This window comes from Protopterus annectens, chromosome 5.part0 (assembly GCF_019279795.1).
Source record: "Protopterus annectens isolate FY-2018-M chromosome 5.part0, PAN1.0, whole genome shotgun sequence".
NCBI lineage: Eukaryota > Metazoa > Chordata > Ceratodontiformes > Protopteridae > Protopterus > Protopterus annectens.
In genome coordinates this window covers 1,916,189,012-1,916,212,173 of record NC_056735.1, presented here as the reverse complement: position 1 = coordinate 1,916,212,173, position 23,162 = coordinate 1,916,189,012, and positions in this window count along the sequence as shown.

Below are 23,162 nucleotides of genomic sequence, written 5' to 3'. Positions count from 1 at the left end.
TTCCTTAGTGTGATAGGAATAAGTAATTGGGAATAATTTTTTTCTGAACAAATAATTGTTTTTGGGGATGTGACCTGGAATTCTGTCCACAGTGAAATATGATCTGGAATTCTGTCCACAGTGGAAATCATCTGTAGATGGAGAATAATCTGTCTGTTGGATGATGCAACCCTTTTAATCTAGAGGAAATGTCTTGAATAAGCACTTATTGTACATTCTTTGTTCATTTTGTTAAAAAAAAATACAAAAAAATCTAGGCCAGTATACATGAAGATCATAAGCTGCCTAGCCATATACACCTTTAAGTAGCTCTTATCACCCATTACAGCCATGTAGTATTACACCTAGTGTATCTGTGCCTCACATAGTATAACTGGATGATGCAATATCTGATGACAGTGCATTCTTTTAGTAATGGATGTTCTTATATGAAAGTTTGTACTCTGTAGAAAGAAATGCAGGTATAAAAAATATTCCATAATCAGTCAGTCCAAAGATTAAAACAAAACAAACATGCCTTTAGGTTTCCAATGAGAAATAGTCAACAAAATGCTCTTAATAACAACAAATTTTCTGAAAGTACCATTTGCATTAATCTCGTGGGTTAAATGTTTATAGGCTCATAGGTTCACAGGAACTTACTAGTTTATTGGTCTGTGAGGTTTTTAAGAAGTCTAGCTTTACACTTCCATGAAGATTTTTATCCCTTATGTTTTCTACACAAGGATATGTTGGGGCATTTACATGTCACCTCTATCCATGATGGACAAGAATGCTAATCCAGGGATGAATTTTTGGTTACCCATCCACTCATCCAAATTAAATTTGACTAGAGTAAGAGAAATACTTTGCTTTATGTAGAGTGGAAATTCAATACAAGTGGAACAGAATATGGACAATGATGCTAAACCAGGGGTGACTTTTTGGTTACTTATCCATTCATTCAAATTATGTTTGAATAAACTAAGAGGAATGCTTTCCTTTACATAGAGTGAAAGACTGTTCCATAGAAGTAGAATTCTCTGTAATACATGCCTATCACTCCAACATGTTTTGTTTCTGTTTCAGATAAGAATGAGATCCCATTAACAAGTGTCTGTGCCACCACTGGACTTGAAAAAGTGTAATAGATCCAACAGGTTAGCGTCTGTTGAGACGCTACATAGGAGACAAAGTCCCCCTTTCATTAGCATGTATAACACTGAGAAGAGGTAAAAGGCTTAGAGGTGGTCCATTCAGTTTTTTGTGATTAAAGCCCTTGATTTTCTCAGTGAGGAAACACTGTAGTCATTCCAGTAGTGAAACGTGTTTGGACAAGGACATACTGACATGGACATTATACTCACTGATAACCTAACGAGTGCTGAGTACAGTGGAATGATTACAGCCCTGGATCTGGGCAGCATTCCTTTAAATATAAGGTGTCTGCTGAAAGAGGACTTCCTTACAATAGTAGATACATGGTGATCAAAGGACAGTTCACTGTCAACATAATTTCCCAGATCAGTAACAAAGGGATCAATTTTCAGGACTGTGCTGTCAATGCGATAGTTTCAAGAAAATTATATTTGCCAAAGGATATGGTTATAGATTTCTTGCAATTAGTTTTAGTCCATGGTTGTGACACCTGCAAGTTTTCTGGGACAGTCTGGGACAGTAACTCTTGGAGGATTAGAGTATCTTCTGAGGAGTCCACGATGGTAGCAAATTTGTGGTCATCTGCAAACTTCATCAGCTACAACCCTTAACATTAGCTTTAACGTTCGAGAAGTAAATGCCAAAGATGTTTGTCCCAAGGACTGTAATCTGGGGTGAACTACTAGAGACAGGTCTACTGAAGGAAGTAGTACCATGCCGTATATTCCCTGTTTCTATTTTTGGGGCAGTTTGCTGTTCAACTAGTTAGACAGGGATTTACATTTGGCTCAGAGGGTTTATCTGTTATACCTGAATGTGAGACAGTGTTAAGTGCCGTTGTGAAGTCTAGATATGTAGCATTTGCTGATTTGCCCTAATCCATTGCTACACTAACTTCTTTGAAGAAATCATTTAGAAGATTGACACTGCCTAAAGATGGCACCAGAGGGGTGGACAAGTTTTAGGTGGCATACGAAAGCCTTATGAGGAGAGGTACAGGATCTCCCTGACAAAGCAGTTAGAACTGTCCACCATCTCCTCCCAGGCAGACATATATTGTAACCTTTTTGACTAATGTAACAATAATCTTTTGCTTATATTGTGGTATAATTCTTCTTAATGGTAAAATGATGCTCAAGGCTAGGCTCATACTAGCCTCCGACACTTATTCCAGCAGCTAAATCATGTCTCTCACTTCATATTGTCCAGGGACTCTGTAGGGTTGCAACTATCCAGATTTATTCTGGACAGTCCAGAATTAAGGGACACTGTCACTGACACTGAAGAACTGAACTATTGAATGAGCACGGTAATATTGTACAACAATCCCCTTGAGGGGAGGTTAATGCACACTTTTATTCCACATGCATTTTGCTTTCACATACATGTCCAGATTTTTGACATAAAAAGATGGCAACCCTACAGAGGGCACTTCTCCAATCATTTACATCCATGTGTACTATGACAGCATCATAAGTGTACTTGTGGTACAAGGACCTCAGTGCTTGCTTAATGAGGCAAATCTTGGCACCTGACTACAACTGACCCTCACCCTCTCCTTGTGCTGCCTGTTGAGTTGTGCATCTGTGTGTTTCACTACTGAGTTATCTGTATTAGACTGTTTAGAAGTTTGCCTTATGGATTTTTGAACTGAGTCAGTGTGCTATTTAGATGTATGGCTTCATGATGGGTGCTAAGAGTAATTGTTTCTTAACTTACTTTTTGGGGCTTTTGTGGTTTAAATGGGTTACTTTTAAGAGTGTTAATATTTGAAGGTCTATTTTCTTTGAAGTGTGCGCACTCGCGTGTATGTGTGTGTGTGTGTGTGTGTGTGTGTGTGTGTGTGTGTGTGTGTGTGTGTGTGTTTGTGATGCTGATGATCTGCTTGATATTGGTTCCATCTTCATCTGAGGGATTCCATAATATCTACTTTTGACAAGATTTGATTATTACTTGTATAAAGGTAGTGTTTATTTAAGATTTCAAAGTGTGCTGCATTAATTCCTCATGTTAAAAGCTGTATTTGTCACAGCCATATATTGTTGTAAATTTAATCTTTCTAATGCATTGCACACCATTGTATCTAACTTCTTATCATCTGAGAACTTGGGGAGTTAATAGTGTAATGGATGGGAAAGGAAATACATAAACATTAAAAAGCAATGACCTCATAACTAAGCTCTGTGGTACATGTTTCATAGGTTCATAGTTAGGTACTAGGCTATCGACCCTAAGGCCTAAGCAAGCCTAGCCAACAAGGTTTCCTGGCTTACTCCACCCAAGAAAGTTAGTTTCCTTTTCCCCTGTCGAGCAGAGCCACAGAAGTGATCCCCGGGGTGTATTTCCTATTTCCCATCCACTCATCAAGATTTTTCTTGAAGAGTGTTAATGAGGAACTTTGCTTGCCAGATGGGAGGCTTGTTCCAGAGTATGGGAAGTCTCTGGGACACAAATCTATTCCTCCAGCATGTCCTATTTATTGTGGTGACAAGGTTTAGGTCCCTAGAGCATGTAGCTCTGAGGGATTGGGATTTCTTTATTTGTAGCATGTCCAACAGCTCTGGGTCTGACATAGCTTTATATGTTAGGCAGAGATCACCATGGAGTAGGTGATATGCTACAGAGTAAAGCTGGAGTTTTTTGAGATGGTCAATGTAGGGCATCTGTTTGAGGCCAGTAATCCTCTATGTGAGGTACTTCTGTGGCCTTTCCAGCTGCTGCAGATGTCTTGTAAGGTACATTTTAAAAGGGGCATTGTACTCTATAATGGGTCTAATGAGCGTCAAATAGAGGGGAACAATGACCTCTTTTTTCCTGGATGATAACCCTTTTGTGATGAGGTGTGCCATGTAGAAGGATTTCCTGACTACTGTGGCGATGTGATTATCAAAGGAAAGACTACTGTCAATCTGGGTCCCAAGGTCTCTTATCACACATTCGGCATTAAGTAGACTGCTGCCTATGTGGTAGTTTTTGGGTACAGAGTTTTTACCAAATGGGATGACAATGCACATTTTGGCATTGAGCTTGAAGCCATGGCTCTGACAACAGGCATCTGTCTCAGTGAGGTCCTTCTGTAGGATGTCAACATAATTTGGGGACTCGACTATGGCTCCTAGTTTGCAGTCATCTGTGAACTTCGTTAGCCAAAGGCCTTCTGTGTTAGCCTGTACTTCAGATAAGTACATACCAAACAGGACAGGTCCCAGTACTGAACCCTGTGGTACTCCACTTGTCACTGGTTTGAAGTCATATTTGGAGTCTGCAACTTTTACAGTGTGGGTTCTGTCAGTGAGCCAGTTGACAACCCATCTTGTGACATAGGGATTTATACCTAGTTTAGTGAGTTTAGCTATAATTCCAGAATGGGGGATGGTGTCAAAAGCCTTGTCGAGGTCAAGGTAGGCTGTGTGAACCCCCTTACCCTCATCTACAGCTTTGGTGACTGCCTCAAAGAAGTTGATGAGGTTCAAGAGGCATGATCTTCCTTTCACAAACCCTAACTGGGTGGGGTCCAGTGTTTCTAGGTTACCAATGTGTTTGTTTATGAATTCCATCATGGTATGTTCCATGGCCTTCCAGACCAAGCTCATCAGGCTAATAGGGCGATAGTTCCCAGGATCAGTGGTGGCTCCCCTTTTGTGGAGTGGGATAACTGTTGCTGTGTGCCATTCAGTGGGCACAAAGCCTGAAGTGAGGCTATGATTGAACATGGTGCTTAGGTGGGGAGCCAGTTTGTTCTGAAGCTCGTGTAAAATGCAGCCTGGGATGTTGTCCAGTCCCATGGATGCTGTGTTTTTGGCTTTAAAGAGTGCAGATTTTACCTGCATAGTTGTGATTACAGGAACTCTGCATTCTTCCTGTATAGATATGGGCCCTTTAGACGGTGAGAGGGGGGGTAAAGATAGCACTGAACCTGTCTGCCAGGATGTTGGCAATATCAGTTGGTTCTGCAATTTTCGTGCCATTGTGCAGTAACTCAGAGCAGATCTGTGTGTTGCCATTGAGATTCTTGACATAACTATAGAATGCTGTGTGGTTGTCTCTAGAATCAGTGGTGATTTTGTTTTCGGAGTTAGCTTTGGCGGATCTTATAAGGGATCTCAGCTTCTTACTGAGGCTGACCAAGGAGTTCCTCCACTCCTGGGATTTTACTCTCTTTTGCAACAGTCTCTTCCTTCTGTTGTAGAATTTGTTTATGGCAGGGGACCACCAGATTGGCTTCCTTTTTTTGGATGGATTGGTTCTATTTGGGATAGCATGATCCATCACTCGTGTAAGTGCTTATAGAGTGCATTTTTGTAGGATTTAGCAGTCATAACTGTATTGTCCATCTGCATGGGTGTCATGAAGTTCACCACTTCTGTCTTAAGAAGCATGAAGTTGGCTTTGGAGAAATGTTTTACTGTGGTTTCCTTAATGGGGGGGGGGCGGGATGTGGATATCTAGGGTGATTTGCTTATGGTCGGATCTGACCAATGTGGAGTTGACTTCAGGTGTGGAACACCAGTCACTCATGTTGGTAATGACTAGGTCTAGGATATTGCTGCCTCTGATGTCGGTGTGGATAAGTTGATCCTGGGCATTGGAATTTATGAATTCCAGGAAGCTTTGAGCAAAGGAGTTGGTACATGAGTAGTTGTCCCAGTTAATGGTGGGGTAGTTGAAATCACCCATTATTAGGTGTTTGGTTGAACTCTAATATTTTCCAGTACATCAAGAAATGTTTCTAGATTATTTTTGGACTGAAATGATACTACCACACCTAACCTGACACTTAATTCAGTTTTTGATTGTCTTAATTACATAAGTGTTTGTAATAACACTAATCAAGAAATGTAAACATTGGGTGATATGGAATGGAATCAAATGCTTCCCAAAGGTCTAAGTATATGACATTTACTCATATGTTGTCATTTAGTGTTATATGTTGCTAACTAAGGTTTTAGTAATGATCATAGAAGAATTAACTAGATTTGTCATAGATGACCTCACCTGGTTAAATCTGTGCTGACTGACATCAAGTCATTATAGTGTGGAAATATATACCTGTCCCTTGGCAAATTTGAAACCAAACATCTATAATACATCTTTGTCTATTACAATATGATTTCAAAGTCAGATTGTACTTAATATAATCTCATACTCAATGCATATTCATATATTTGTATTTATGTTTTTTTATTACACCATGGCTGAACCTGAAATTGGTCCTCTGGAATCAGTGCTCTAGACTCAGTTGGCAAGCTTAAATAAACAGCTAAAATAAAATGTAAGTCTAAGCATACCCTGACCCAGTTAAAGCATTTTCCAATGTTACATGCTACGTTTACTGACTGTCAGAAGTTAAACAAGTTCTCCTCCTTTATGTATAATATGATCGACTGAACTTCAGGCTTTTTTAAAGGGAGACTGTCAAATATTTGCTGCATAGCCTTATATGACCACATGACAGCATTGTTTTAAATACTGCTATTTTTTTCTTCAGTACTATTCTAAGCCAGCTCCAAGTCATCATATACTATTCCCATGGCTGAATATGTACATACAAGAAATAAATAACAAACCACTTCCATGAATGTAATTGTATTTTATATACTCTAGTGAGGGAATTTTAGCACTTTACAGTTGTTCGTTCTTAGTACAAAGCCACTTCCTGACTTAACTTTTCAGCTTTTCTGATATCTCACAGACTTGAAAGCTGCAGTGTTAGATATGATTAACGGAACTGCACATTTTATAGATTGCACTTTCTCTATTAATTTTGGCTAAGTGATGGAAGCATAAATATTGTCTCTTCATAGTTTTTTTTTCAGTAGTGTAATTACATCTCCTTTAAAATTAAATAATAATCTCTTCAGTTAAGGGATACATTACATAGTAAAATTGTTGATCTGTTTTGTGGTAGCAGAGACATGATATGATAATATTATTTAATTTTGAAACTGCTACATAGAGTTTTCACCTTTTTCAAGTCCTCAGTTTTGATATTTGCTACTTAAACATGACAATTCAAATATCCAAATGCACATGCAGTCAAAGCAAATTAGATGTTATTCATTATTTCACTGCAAATGGTTTTGCTGAAAAAGTTTCACTTTATTTTTATAAAATTAAACTTGTTTGGGACATAGGCTAATATGTTTATGTAAAAACAGGAGAAAATTAAATTTTAATTTTTCTTGTAAAATGTCAACACGTTATTTACATTCCTTTTGAATAACACAATTGCCCACATTAGGGATGATCTTCAAACAGAGAGACATATAGTAACCCTACTGCTACCACTGCTTCTATCGCCTGACCATTATGTCTTAGGTCTGAGAAATACATTTTTATCAACAGATTTGTAAAGAGAGGCCGCCATTATCAACCTGTACCATCTTGGTTTGTGTGACTTGTGTGGCAGGATGCATTGTAAGAAGATACAAATGTGATTCTCACTACCTGCCTTTCTCAGTAAGTTCTTCATTGCATGTGCAAAAATTCTTGGTGGTCTTGTGCTAAGCAGGACCTAGTACTACACAAATGACAGAGTAACAATAAATTCTTGCCCGATTCTTCCTGTGCAATCAAACTGAACAGACATTAATTCAGATTAGGAAGGCAGACGTACAGTACACACATTTCATTTGATTGATGATGTGAATGGGAATTTATTGTATGATTGTAAAGACACAAGGAATGATGTTTCTGTGGTAATGTATACCATTCTGAGGTATTTATATTAATTCATAGAATGACCACATGAACGAAGGCATTTATTTGGAAATGCCAATCATCAATCCACCCACACACACGCACACACCAAACCCCTGCCAATTGTTTATACCAGTGGGAACAGGGCACATTTCCTGATCCCTACCATAGCGTAATCTCAGCCAGAATGGTTCAACTATCTGGTTGTTTCATGAAGTAATAGAGATGACATTTTGAATGTCTTATAGAAAAGGTTCAATTGTGCTGTCACACATGATGTTGTGCATATTTTTCAAAATGAGGAAGGTGGTACAGTAAAAGTTGAGACTTCAAAAAATTATACCTATAGTGATATGAAAGAAAGACGCAGTGTTATCTTTCAGTATTTTGGGAATGGAGTAGTTTATAATCACTCAAAAGGGACAGAAATGTTTATTTGTTAGGAAATATATGCCATTTACCAAGGGCCAGTCTGAAGTGACTGAAGGCCTCAGTCTTTATCTATATCCAAGCACCTTTGCAGCTGCAAAATACTTTCTTAAACCTAACACTCAGAATGATATTATGGACCCTTCTTTTGGTCACATTTGTTCCGTCTAAAAGATACTGTATATGGGAATAGCTGATCTAAGAAATCATTTTCATTCACTTACTTACTTATATTTATAATAATTTATACAACTCGGTTGCATTTCTCTTATCCTGTACAAATCATCTGCTGTGCAGATTGTGATTGCTTCATTTACAATTTCTTGTCCTTGATAATTTGTTTTTGTAAAACAGCTTCAGTAATAACAGAAGTGATGCAGACATAACAACACTCAAAAGAAAAATAAAATGAGCCATAAAACCTATAAAGGTGAATTGATACATCATCTTAATGATAAGAAACTGATAAAAATAAACAAGAAAAAAGCTTAGCTTGTGAAATTACTACAGCTAAGGTTTTCTGTCTGGGTGGGCCTACAGCTTTATTTGGGGCTCTCAACAACCAGCATTCCTTCTCAAGATCTGTAGGGTAAACCAGTATGAGATTCAGTACTTCCAATAACTAACTTTCTAAAAAGTTAGTTAGGCTCCCTCTCTCGGGTCTTTTTTTAAGCCCCACCAGTATGAGGTTGTTTCAGTGATACCAATCTTCCAGAGACGAACTTCCAAGGAGTGCTATTTCATCATGCTGTCAAAGTGACATTGAACATCCTGTAATTAGGTAGCCTACAAATTCATTGAATTTTTTAGAAACACTGACTTTGCAATACAAGCCTCCAAAGAAGGTTAATTTTATGAATCCTGTCTTCATATAAGAGGTATCTGCCAACAGCTGAGCCACTGGATTGGTAATTTTATCAAACTTGCCATGAATGTCAGTGTCTGTAAGATGGAGCAGGTGAAGAATAACATACTGCTTAATGTTGGTTAGATCCAGCTACTCAACTATAATCATTCAAAGGAGGTCATACAGAGTTTAGCAATAGATGACAACTGGCTGAGAATAACATAAATAACTAGAGACAGGTTTATTATATCTGCACTGGAGATAAAGAGAAACTCTACTCAAGGCATGATACCTAGCCAGTCCCCCAAAGCACACACATCTTATACTTTAGGATTGATCAGAAAGGCATGTATGTGCCCATGTTACTTGCTGCGTAATTACGTAATATTTTTGTTTGTCATGTTAGTACCATTGGTAACAATGCCTCAACTTTTCTGTTCTGTCTTTGTTGTGAAGTGAAAATTTAATGAAGGCTAGGACTTCCTTAAACAAATCCATCTATGCTGCTTGCCACAATAGGGCAATTAGTCAGCTCTCAGCAGTGGTAACTGTATATTACAATGACAGTGCTCTGTACGTCATTATGTAACCCCATATACTTTATGTAGTGCTGGTAAAATCTGTGTAAGTGCGGGCACATATAGCAATTTGCCTTCATTATTTTAGGAAAGAAGACAGAATATATGCAGGAACTGTAGGTCCAGTATGTCCCACTAGGTGGAGTTGAAAACTGAGGAAAGCTGACCGACCATCATATGTCGACTGTATTCTGTGGTAGCTGGGCATGGTTTTTCATAAGCCATTTGTGAGAAGACAAGTGTTGCATTGTCTGTTCAACACTGCTATAGCTAGTGAGCCAAGTATTCTATTCTCACCTATAATGTCAGTGCTAGACATGGCCAATGGCTTCATCGTCACTGAACTGTCTTTCTTTTAGCAAAGAAATTGTAATGGCATGAGATATAAATAGATGTTTGAGTCTTTCATTTCCTTAGCTTCCATTGCCATAATGTATGAACTTGAACAATCTCGGTGTAAATAAATGTGGTAATACCAGCTTTACAACTATTTCCCTAGCAAAAATGTTAATCAAAAATTACAATGCAGACAAAAGATGAATAGGGCATATGCAAATATCACCAACAGATGGGCCATTGTGTATAGACCCTAGCAAAGGAAGAAAGACAAGTATAGCCATAAAGGGTGAAGGTGATAACCTCAGATGTGTAAAGACATTCCTACAAGACTGTCACTCAGAAAAGAATGCTAATGCTAGTTGAAGAATATGAAGTAAATATAGAGTAGTACACAGTCTGCATACAGCCATGAGCACTTGTGGAAAGGGGACAGAAAGTAATATGTGTATACGTAACGCAAATGCCGGTAGTAAGCAGGAAGCATGGCAGTCACTGGATAGGCCAGCTGGATATAGCTGAGAATCATGGCAACAGACATACTCATTGTATTTTAGGTACAGAGGGCTCAATATTAGCTGATTGAAAGCACAGTCATTCCTGAACTGAATCTGTCTTTGTTGAGTGCTGAACCTTGGCATAGGGTTTAGATATATATATATATATATATATATATATATATATATATATATATATATATATATTAAAGGAGAAGCTAATAGTAATGGTGGCATAAAATGAGGGAATAGCAAACGGAAGTGCTGTGACTGTTAATGATGTGTCTCTATTCATCCAGGACTGGATGCATGTTCCAAAGAACACTTTCCCATTTACCTACTTAACTGAATTAACTACTGGAAATGTCAACATGGTGTCTTTATTCCTCTCATAGGGAGGGTATGAGAGAGAGAGGGGGTCTCCTAGATCTGCCAGCTAAAGTGATTTTATCTGGACTAATTCTTTATACTCTTATTTCTTACCATTCCTAAATCAGGGCTTAATTAGAGTTCATAACATTAGTAATGTTTCATTCATTGATGTTAGGTAACAATACTTTTCTCAGCACCTGCAATGTGAGCACAATTGTTTCCTTCTGTATTTTATATGGGGTTACATATATTGGTAGCATATTTAAGTATGATTGTATTTTTTTTCTTTTATTAGACATGTTGCGTCTACTACTATTGGAACTTTCTTGATATCTTTCTTCTACATTGCCCTCATTCCTGCATGAAAATTCTGATAATTTATGACATTCTATCTCTCTGTATGTAAGTCTCTGTGAACAGGGTGCAGTGGGAACCTCTTACATGGATGAATGCAATTTTTTAACACCTTTTTGTATTAACAAGTTCACATTTACAAACATTATACTTCACATATATTGCTGTATAGCATATAACCTAAGCAACATTACATAAATTATTGGTGAATGCCAAAAGAGAGAGTACTGTTTGCTAAAACAACTTTGCCTGACAGTGGGGTTTGTTCATGTTCACTGTTTTTCTACCTCACAATAGGTATATAAGTATAGGGCATGTTGTGGGAGGGGTTACCCCAAATGAATGAGGGGAAGCTTGAATCCTGCAAAGAAATTTTGTAATATTTGCCATAGATAGATAGATGACTATAATATGTGGGAAATTATTTACATTACTGAGCAGAGGTAATGGAATACATTGGGGTTAGGCTTTTGTAGTATCCACACTACAGCCAGTTCATCATAGAGGTTGGAAGGTGGTACTTACAGGCTGAATGTACTACTGTATAGACTGATAATGTGCCACTGTGGGTCAGCTGTTGTTAACATTCATGCATAGGCCTGGAAAATATTGGACATTGAAAGAATGGTGGTGGAGAAAAACGCTTTTAGAAACCCACACTTTCCCATCCATTGATGAAGGCCTTCCTTACACCATTGCCTGCCACTTGCTACCAATAAAAGTTGTCTTTGACTTTGAAATAACTGTGTTTTCTGAAGGTAAAGGCACAAGCTGGAGGCAAGTTGGCCAACTGGTTTAGGAGAATGAAAGTTCAAGAAAGAGGACAAAAGGACAAGACAGCACGAAATGGTGCCATCCATGATTCACTACTGAAACTGCAATTTGGTGTACCTGTGCTATTAATGCCTATCGTAGGAAGGTAGATGGTTTCTGAGATAAGTATTACTGCACAACCAAACTTATCCCGAGAAAGACCCCAGTCTTGTTCCTAATTATTCAGATTAAGAATCAGATTGCATGTTAAACGGCATTTATTGAAGGACAGGATTGTGTGATTGCATTCTTTGCCCACTTTGCATTGACTCCAAGCATAAACAGATCATTGTTCTGATGCATGGCTTAACCGACAGAACACGGGCAGTGAATCTGAATGTGCATGCCGAGGTCGTTTACTAAGACTGACCTCAGGGGGGTGCAGTTACATCAGTGAAGCGGACTAACCATATGAGCATACTCTATGAATGAACAACAGAAAATTGGCCTTTGACAGCTCTCACCATTTTTGAACAGAAAATGTAGAGATCATGTGATTTTTGAATACACAGCCATGAAAGTAAATTACGAAGGAAAACAACTAATCAAATTGTCTTGGGGTTTCTACCTGTGAAATAAAAGCAAATTGCTTTTAGTCTCATATTTGAACACTAGTTCTTCAGTAAGGAAGATGGCATTGGATGGACCAAATGTATTGACAAAGTAGGTTGTTGCTGTTCTTCTTTTGGCTTTTCCCGATTAGGGGTCGCCACAGCAGAACTCCGGTCCGCTAATAATTGGCAGTAGATTTTTACGGTGCCGAGGTGCCAGCTCGATGCCCAACCTTCAACAAAGGCACACCCTACTCATGTTTTTCAAATGCCACTCAACCACGGGGAGGACATGCAGACTCCACACACAAAGTAGGTATCAGTGAGGAATAGAAAAGGTTGTTTCAATAATCCATGGTTAATAGGGTGGCTTCCATTTCTTACATCTATGAAATCCCAAATGCATCCCAGACAATCACACATTCAGAAGTGTGATGTTCATTGGATCAACCCATATGAACCTATGAACCTATGAACCATAGGGGAGATAGATGAACGAAGAGGGGTTGTCTTCTTGCCTCTGCCAGTGAAGAGGTTAAGGTACATTTATTATGACATGTCTCCTTTTACTGCATCACAGTGGATCTCAAGCATCAGTGAGACTTATCTGTTCAAGGCAGTGTTGGAGTAGCTTAATGGGTTATGTCGCATGTTGGAATGATAGTCAGAATTATCTTGTATGCATTGCATCCCTGCAGTACTTACACAATATTCAAAAGGCCATGGGAGGGTTGGAAATAAAAAAGTAACATGATGGCTGTCTGGATGAGATCAATGCACCAGTCACTCAGGATCCATGCAGTGTCCAGCATTGTGCATGAGTCTAATCATTCTGGACTTGTTACCCCACATCCTCTACAGACCCAATCGGTTTTGGCTAAACAGTCTTTATAGATAGATATAAGTAGTATTAGATACCTTCCATCCCTTTACGTCCTTTGCTTCGATTAATGTGCAGGAAATGCCTGTTTACTTCACAGGCATATGTCTCAACTAGTGCCTTTTTGCCTGCAAAAAATTGTAAAGATCATTATTTGGCAAACTATCATCAGTTCATTTCTGCCTTGACTTGGTCTCTTCATCCTCCACTTTATGCATCCCACCTCAAAAGGAATGAGGGACTTTTCCTCAGGCTGGATTTCTTTGGCCTGTGACTTGATATGATGTGATCTGTTTCCACCATATTCAGTCTCTATATGGCAGTTACACAGCTGATAAAAAAACATTGTTCTGGCATGTCATCTTAAGATTTCCTTCACAGACTAATTCAAATTTAAGCAGGACCGCTTTTGCTAGGGCTTAAATATTTCTCTGATTGTGAGGTAACCTTTGATTATGACTAGTCCATAGCTTGCCTGAGGAGTGGCTTCTAAAGTTATTTGCTAGAGCTGCACTGACTTCACCATACCTCTACAGGCCATCACTTCTTCTACAAGTTGGTCAAATAAGGTTAATACCGATATTTAATACAGATATTCTGCAACCGCAATTCATGTGGCAAGTCATTTTTAATTATTTACTTATTTGCAGCTGGATTCAATGCCTTACCTTATGACTGAAAAGCATATTTGGGAGAATGTAAACATGTTCTTAACTCATGGTCAGGGACAATAATTTCCAAAACCATACCATACAATACCAAAATTACTTCCTGACACAGTTACAGGATATAGCACAAGGCATGCTGTATCAAACATTTAGTGATAGTAATGCAAGATTTAACAAGAATGATTTTAATGTGGTTCAGCATGCAAAAAAATTGTTGCTGTGATGTTTTGCATTTTCATGCAAGTCAGGGCATTGCAATTATAAGGCACTGTTAGTTCAATCTTCAGTTTACTTCAAAGTCATGAGAGGAAACACTTATTTAAAAGTTCATTAGGCAAGCAGTTCTTTCTTGGTCTTCTGTTTTAGCTTATATTTTGAGAAAGAAGAAGTGAAATAATGCAAAAAGAAGAGATGAGAAGAGAAGAGTAACACAGTCAGCAGTGCAGCTCTTTAATTTTTAATAGAGAAATAAATCAGGAAATAATTGTGCTGTGTGAGATGTTTACAGTGTTAAGAATATAATGATGTAGATGGCATGAGACACCATAAATACACACTGTTATGATAGGTGTATATTAGTCTAACTACCACTAGGACTCTTATAAGCCTAGCTGTGCAGCCTAAATGTGACACACAAATTTGATTTATATAGGGGTGATTTAGTTAATGTTTCTGTTCATCACAGGCATAGTCATCAGACCAGGGGTGAATCTTTGATTGCCCATCCATTGGTCCAAGCTACACTCAGACAGGGTTAAGGAGTAATTCTGCTTCCCATGGAGCCTGTTCCAGAGAATGGGCATTCTCTGAGAAACATATCTTTCTCTCCAACATGACCTATTTATGTCACCAGCAATGTTTAGCATTTTTGGTCTATTAGCTCTGATGCTGTTTATTTTGTGGATGTACGAATGGTTCATCAAAACAGGATCCAGAGATGCCTTTTATGGTAGGCAAAGATCACCTCTCAGAAGTCTGTATGATACCAAGTAAATAGTGAGACAGTGCTTTGAGGTGATCAATGTAGGATATGGTCTTTACTCTCGGTACTCTTTTTGTAAGGAACCTTTGAAGGCATTTCAGTTGCTGCATCTGATTGGTCAGGTACATACAGAAGGGGGCATTATACTTTATTATGAGTCTGATGAGGGCTGAGTACAGTGGTGCAATGCCCTCTCTGCACCTAGATGGCATACACTTACTTGTAAGTTGAGCAACATAGAAGGATTTTCTTACTACCCTAGACATATGTTGCTCAATGGCTGGATTACTATCTACATGAGTTCTCATATCCCTGACTAGTGAATCAACTTTTAGGGGTGTTTTATTAATGATGTAGTTACCCATGGTGGGTGACTTCCCCAAAACAACTGTAATCCATTTCTTGGTATTGAGTTTTTAGCTGCATGCTCATCTTGCAAGGATTCAGTGATTGCTTCCAGTTTGCAGTCATCTGTGAACTTGACTGGATGCCTTTGATATTGATTTTGACATCCGAAAAACAGATGCAAAAGAGGAATGGGTCTAGCACAGAGCTGTGAGGGATGCCACTGGTGACCATACTCTTTGTGGAGGTGGCCTCACTGATCCTATCATCTTGGGTCCCATCCATGAGCCAGCTAGCTATCCAGCAAGTTATAAAGGGGGTTATGCATAGTTCCACATTTTTTATGTATTTTACTTCTCTACATCAAACAAATTGAAATACAAAGCAAACACATACTGGTACTAGTAGACAGTTTTGAACTTATGAAACATTTAAGAAATGCGTTCACATTTTTTTTTTTGCATAACTTTGACATTATGCAAAGGTAACTGTTCTATTTACTTACTGACATGATTTTATTAGAGAAGTCTGACTGGGTCACAAGAGACCATTTTCAGTGGAGGCCTGAAGACAACCTCTTCCATTTAAACAGCTAAATTGCAAAACATCTTGGTAAGATATGTAGTCACTTATTTAATGTGAGATACATAAGTAAAAACGTCTTGGTAAGAAACATAAGTTTTTTACAGCGTTGTAGACTGAGAAAATATTGAAGTTAGAGTGAGTGGAAGAAAAACAGATAAAACACCATTTATTATTTTAGTTTGAGCCATAATAATAACAATTATTGCTGGGTATACTCCATTATTTAAGGCAGTATAAGCAGTGTTTGGAAAATATTGTTTATAGTTTGTAGATGTAGAACAAGGAGAGAAAAACATGGTAGGAGAGGTTGAGCAACAAGAGGTGAGTTAATGTGGTGAATTGTAGTGGTGATAAGGAATGATAATACATTTTGGACAGGAGTGGAGTATGACCTGAGGCAGGAGTTATTCTAATAATAAAACTAGGTCCATTAACAACCTGCTGTTCACTAAGCAGGCATAAATTTCTCTGGAAAGGTAACTTTACTGTCTTTCAAATGTAATCTGATATCCATTACTATACAAAAGAAAGTATGGTTGAACATTAAAGTTGTAGAAACAAGTGGATAGATAACAACTGGAGTACAGATCGAAATCAAAGTGTATATTTTCAAGTACATGCAAATTAGTATGCAGCATACCATTGTCTGCAATGTTCCTATGTGTGTGTGGTTTAAATATAATATCTTATAAGAATTTAGTCTGTCAATTTTGGAACAGAAATGTATTGATAGTGGTCCTTTGCAGACACTAGCAAAATGCTTGACAGCAAACACTGCAATTTGTTACTTTTCAAGTGTAGTAAGAACATGTATATGTATTGTCATCCATTCTGGGTGGGAGACACGGGGTTTTCCTATTATCAAGTACTCCCCAAGAAATAGGGAGCAGTTTTGTGATTATGCAGCAGATGGCCATTGAATTTGACGTAGATGGTAATGAGTTAGAGGTTAGTCACTTGTCTGCCTCAATGTATGGTGATGCAGCTGAGGTCAGTAGTTCCCATGTCTGGGCATAAAATAAATATCCCAGGTATAGAGAGCAATGTATGTAATGTTGTTGGCTGTTCTGCTCTGAATCTCAATTCCCCTTGTCTCCCCACACTAAGCAGATGGTTTCAGCCCTGTGGGGTGGCGTAAGGGGCTGTAGGAATAAAGTCCTTCATGAAAAATATCATTAATATTGATAACCATCAATATTATTAAGCTTTTATGAATAACCATACTATTGTGTATTAGTTGCATAATCCTATTGTTACTGTGTATTGCTTGCATTTGTTAGTTTCCTTAATGTATTGTCATGAATTAACCTTGGTAATCTTGTGATATATAATGTGGCAATAAAATCTTACATCCTGGCCATAAATTCAGCCCCAAACCCTTTCTTGGTAACTCACCATTCAAAACTGCAATCAACTCTTATTTTATAGATAGTATAGCATCTCTGACTGAGAATTCCTAAATATCTAAGCCCAACCCTGCCAAACAGCCACATATCACATATCACCAAATCCTCTTTCACCTTCAAATCTGTGCCCATGTTCTGTATAAAACTACTCTTAAACAAACTTAAAGTGTGGTCTTCTTCAGCTAATGACCTTCCTGGAGTGGATGTAAAAAATAGCAGCCAATGGCAATGCCTATCCTGTCTCAGTCCTTCTTATAAATAGAACAATCCAGGAATTTCAAATGCTCTCTTTCTGGAAAAAGTCACACTTTGTCCCTCTGCACAAGGAGAAAATTCAACAGACATTAATAACTTTAGAACTATAGCAATCTTATCTCCCCACACCAAAATAAAAATTTATTCAGAAACAATTACTAGTTTATCTCCTGGAGGAAGAACTTCTATACCTTATACAACATGACCTCCATCTTTCCCATAGTACTAACACTGCCATTCTAACATATATAGATACTGTCAATAAAGCTAGAGATGCAAACTAGTCTCTTCCTTATTTCTAGACCTATCTAAAGCTTTTGACACAGTTTATCACATTAAAGTTCGACTTTAAATGTCCTCACTAGGTCTTTCTTAGCCCACCTTTCTGTGGTTCAAAAGCTACCCATTCAATCGGTATCAGTTTGTAAATAATGGCACTCTATGTTCTCTTCTTACCTCCCAATCACCACCAGTGTACCACATGGCTCTATCCTTGGTCCCCTCCTCTTTAAAATTTTCACCAACACCCTCTATACTTCCATACAACAGGTTATGGTAATACAATACACAAATGATTCCACTCTCATTTGCTCATTGGACAACATGGCACACCTCCAAGAAATTGCTCAGGAAGCTTTAACAGCCACTGAAACATTGCTTTTTGACTCACAACTCATGTACAACCCAGAGAAGACCAAACTATTACTTTTTCCCCCCAAATCCCTCTATCATGAAAAAACAGAATTTAAAGTCCTCTCTCTCTTGATAATACAACCACTGAAGTCACTTCTCAGAGCAAATTTTTAGGGGTAATAGTGGATAATTATCTTACATTTGACCTGAAAATACAAACATTATATAAGAAAAACTCAGCAAAAACTAGGAATGCTTTACAGAGCCAAAAAACTTTCTCACCAACACAACTAAAACTACACTTGCCACTACCTATCTCCTCCCCACACTTCTTTATGGTGCTCCCATCCTTGCTAACCTCCAGGCATCACAAAAATTAAAACTTGGACAATGCTATACCAAAGTTGCTAAATTCGCAACACATACCCCTTTCAAAACCCACCACTCTATAGCACTGAAAAGCCTAAATTGGTTAGAACTACCATATCAACTAACATATACACATCTTCTTACCAACAATAAAATTAGTCAGCATCCATCTGCCTGTCCAGCACTAAAAATCATTCTGTAAAACCATGTTCCCAGTTGGGTATTGCGATCCAGTGACCAAAAATGCCTGTCTGTCTACAAACCTAGCAAATCTGCTGGGCATTGTCTGTACTCATACAAGGCCACTAAGGCCTGGAATTCTTTGCCCATGTCCAACAGGTCTATACCCCACCCCATACATCTTTCAAAACTATACTAAAAGACCTTTTAGCTGACATTTGGCTTATTTCTTGCTAAAAACTAGGATAAACTATATCCCTAAATGTGAACAAGTATCTTTTCAATCCTTATACCTCCTTACTCTCCCTTCTTCACTTACTTCCTTACTGCTATCAAATTCTCTTCCCTGACTTTCTCTCTAAATACATCATAAGCCTGTTTTTCCCTCACTTCATATTGCAATTCCTATTTGCATTAGACTAACTTACCTTTAATTTCTCTACAAAGTGTCTATAATTTCTCTAAATATTAAATGGTTATCATATTCATTTTATTGATTTGTAATCAATGTTTTTTATTTTATGTCTAATTATTTAAATTATTTAAACTGCAGATGTTTTTTGTTTTATGTCTGAAGATTGTAAAACTATTGTTCTCAAAATACTTTGAAATAATTTGGAGGTTTTTCACCAGGGCCTCCACTGAAAATGGGCTTTTACCAAGTTGGACTTTCTTGGTAATCAAATATCAATAAATAAATAAATAAATAAATAAGAAACTGGAATAGTGTATACCAGTCATGCAATTCAAAATATTCTCTTTTCTATCTGAATCAATTGGATGTTTTTTTTTTTTTTCAAAACAGGTTTATTGTTTTAACATATGAGAAATATCATAACAATTTTATACAAGTAATTAAAAATAGGTATTATTATAATATTCAACAAAACAACTAAAGTGTTTACAAAGACATCCACTACAATCAGATCAATTAATTAAACTAAAATACCATGCTATTGAATTTAAAATTTTTTTAACAAATTTTGTAAATTATCCCATACAATAACATAAGATGTTTTTCTATTTGTTCTAGTCCTAATTGTGTTTATTTCCATATGGCATACTATATTCATAACATTTTTAAATTCATTGAACGAAGGAGGTGTATCTGAAATCCAATTTCTAGTTATTATTTTCCTAGTCACTGCTAGAATAGACCATAACAAGGGAAGCTTAACCTTTTTAACACTTTGAGGTACAGGTGTGTTGAATAATATAAGAGATTTAGAAATAATGAAATTATCTGTAAAAGAGCCTGCAAAATTCATTAATTGACTTCCAGTATTCTTTCAATTTTATACAGTCATAAAACATATGAGCCCAGTCAACATTAATTTCTACATTACATCTCTTACATAGATTATCTTTATTATTTATTTTATTCATCATCAAAGGTGTATAAAAAGATCTATGCAAAAATTTCCATGTATAAAGTCTCCAGACAATGGAAGACGTAGTTCTATAAGCAGATTCCAGTATATATTGTTTGTCTTGTTGATTTGGTGGGTCCCCATTAATAGAAGTGAAATAATTCCAGTATGAATCTACACTGTAAAAAGTTTCTTGTCTGATAACTTTATGTATGTATGAAAGTTTACCTTTATCAGAAACTTTATGTTGTAAATTTAATATCAAGTAATCAATCAGTGTTGGAATAGATTCTTTAACAATTATAGACATTAAATCTATTTTATTAATGAGATGTTGTCTAAAGGTCTGAACCTCTAACCAGCAAGTTTCTCTTAGATCAAATTCTTGTTTTAAGAAATCTAGATTTTAACTTTATTATCAGATATCAACTGATACCAGTACTTTAGATCATTATCTATAGCTAAATGAGTTCCTTCAGAAGTAGATGACAAAAGCATACCCTGAGTATACATTATAGGAAATACAATAAAATTCCATTCCCTATACTTAGGGTGCATGAATATAAAGTTACGATAACTAATAATAATATTTAAAGGGTAACAAACCATATGTTTAGGTGTAATAGGTGAAGTACAAAATTCCTTTAGTAACCATAACATGGAGTTATTTACAATCATATTTTTATGTGTTAAGGAGATTTTCATGAAGTGTATACGAATTAGCTCCCAATAATCTTTCCATTTTGTGACATATGACTGATCTATTAATAAAGTAATAACTTTTACAATAGAAGAGATAGTATATAAATTAAAGTCTGGAAAAGAAATACCCCTTGAGACCAGCTATTAGTATGTTTCTTTAATGCAATCCTAGGTCTATTAGGTGCCCATAAGAAATTTAACATTAGTGTGTTCAGTTTCTTGATAATTATTTTTGTAGGTGGAAGTATTATTGATTGTATTAAGTATAAAATCTTGGGAATATTATCATTTTAATAATTGTAAGTCTCTCCTCCATAGTAAAAACATATTATTCCAGGTATTAAAAAGATTTTGTATATTAAGAAAACAGGTATTATAATTATTATATATAATAGATTTAATATCTTTAGATAGTATTATACCTAAATAAGTTATCTGACCTGAATTGGGTACATATTTAGTAAAATCACTAATGAGAATATTTTTCGTATATATATAGGTAGTATTTTAGTTTTTTCTTCATTGAATATTAAACCAGAAATACTTTTAAAATTCATCATGTTATCAAATAGAGACTGTATAGAAGAATTAGATCCTGCTGATGTAATTAGAACATCATCTGCAAAAGTTGAATTTTGATGTTGTATTTTCATCTATTTCAAAACCCTCTATGTCAGTACTGTTTCTGATCAAATTAGCCCAAGGCTCCATTACTAAAGTGAATAATAGTGGAGAAAGTGGACATCCTTGTTTTGTACCTTTAAGAATGGGTATTTTTTGTGAAACATATGCTCCTACCTTAATATAAGCCAACGTTCCTTTGTATAAATGTTCAATTAGATTTACAAATGCATCCGAGAAGTTTGTGTACTTCATTAAGGTAAAAAGATAGTCCCAACTTACTGAATCAAATGCTGAACTTATATCAAGACTAATAAGTGTTAAATCTTTCTTTTTCCTATTTGCAAAATCTATTAATGTTAAAGTTCTTCTTATATTATCAAAAGTATTTCTATTTACAATGAAGCCTGTCTGATCTATATCTATAGTGCCGGGAATGATTGTCTTCAATCTATCAGCAAAGATATTCATAAACATTTTATAATCAACATTAAGTAATGAGATGGGCCGATATGAAGAACATCTAGTTGGATCTTTATTAGGTTTTAAAATTGGTGAAATAAATGTATATTGCCAAGATGGGGGGGTTATTAACTGAGTTTGGGCCAAAATACAAACCTTATGTATTTATGAATATGTATTTTTAGAAAGGATTTTATATATCTCTGGTATAATACCATCATTACCCGGTGCTTTGTTTGATTTAAGCTTATTTATTTGTGTAATAACTTCTGTATATGAAATACTCTTGTCCAATAGTTTAATCAGTTGTTTATTAAGCTTTTTATTCATATTTGTGGTTATAAACTCCTTTATTTTATCTTTAGGTTCCATGTTAATATTATTATGGTTAATTTTGTGAAAGTGATTTCTAAATTCATCTAGTATTTCTGGTATACTAGAAACATTCTTCATTTTCCTTAGAGAAAAGATTTCTTTGATATGGTTTTGTTTATTCAACCTTTTTGTTTTATTTTTAAGTCTATGTAAGTATTTGGGGCTTATTGAATAAGACAAAACTTGTATTTCTCTAAAGTTATTTTAACTTTATGAGTTAAAATTTCTTTGTATTTCTCATTTAGTTTGTTTATTTCTTCAATAATTTTCTTGTCCATAATATTTTCTTTATTATTATGTTTATAAGAGTCTAATTTACTTTGAATATCTAACAATTCCTTATCCCAAGATTTCCTTTTATTATTATACCATCTGATACTTTGTCCATATAGATATGATTTTAAGGCATCCCAAACATAAACAATGGAGACTTCAGGAGTGTTATTTATGTCTAAAAAATGTTTTACTTCTGAAAGTATACATTCTTTATAGTCTTTTAGTTGATTTAAGTATGCTGGTATCCTTTTGATCTGAACATTATGAGTATTTTTTATCATGAATTCAAAAACAATTGAATTATGATCAGATATAGGACATGAAATGATTTTGGAATTAATTAAATCTGTTACCATCTGGTTAGAAATAAAGACCTTATCTATTTTTGAATAAGTTTTGTATCTGTTAGAAAAAGGTGTATGGTAATGATTTTGAATCTA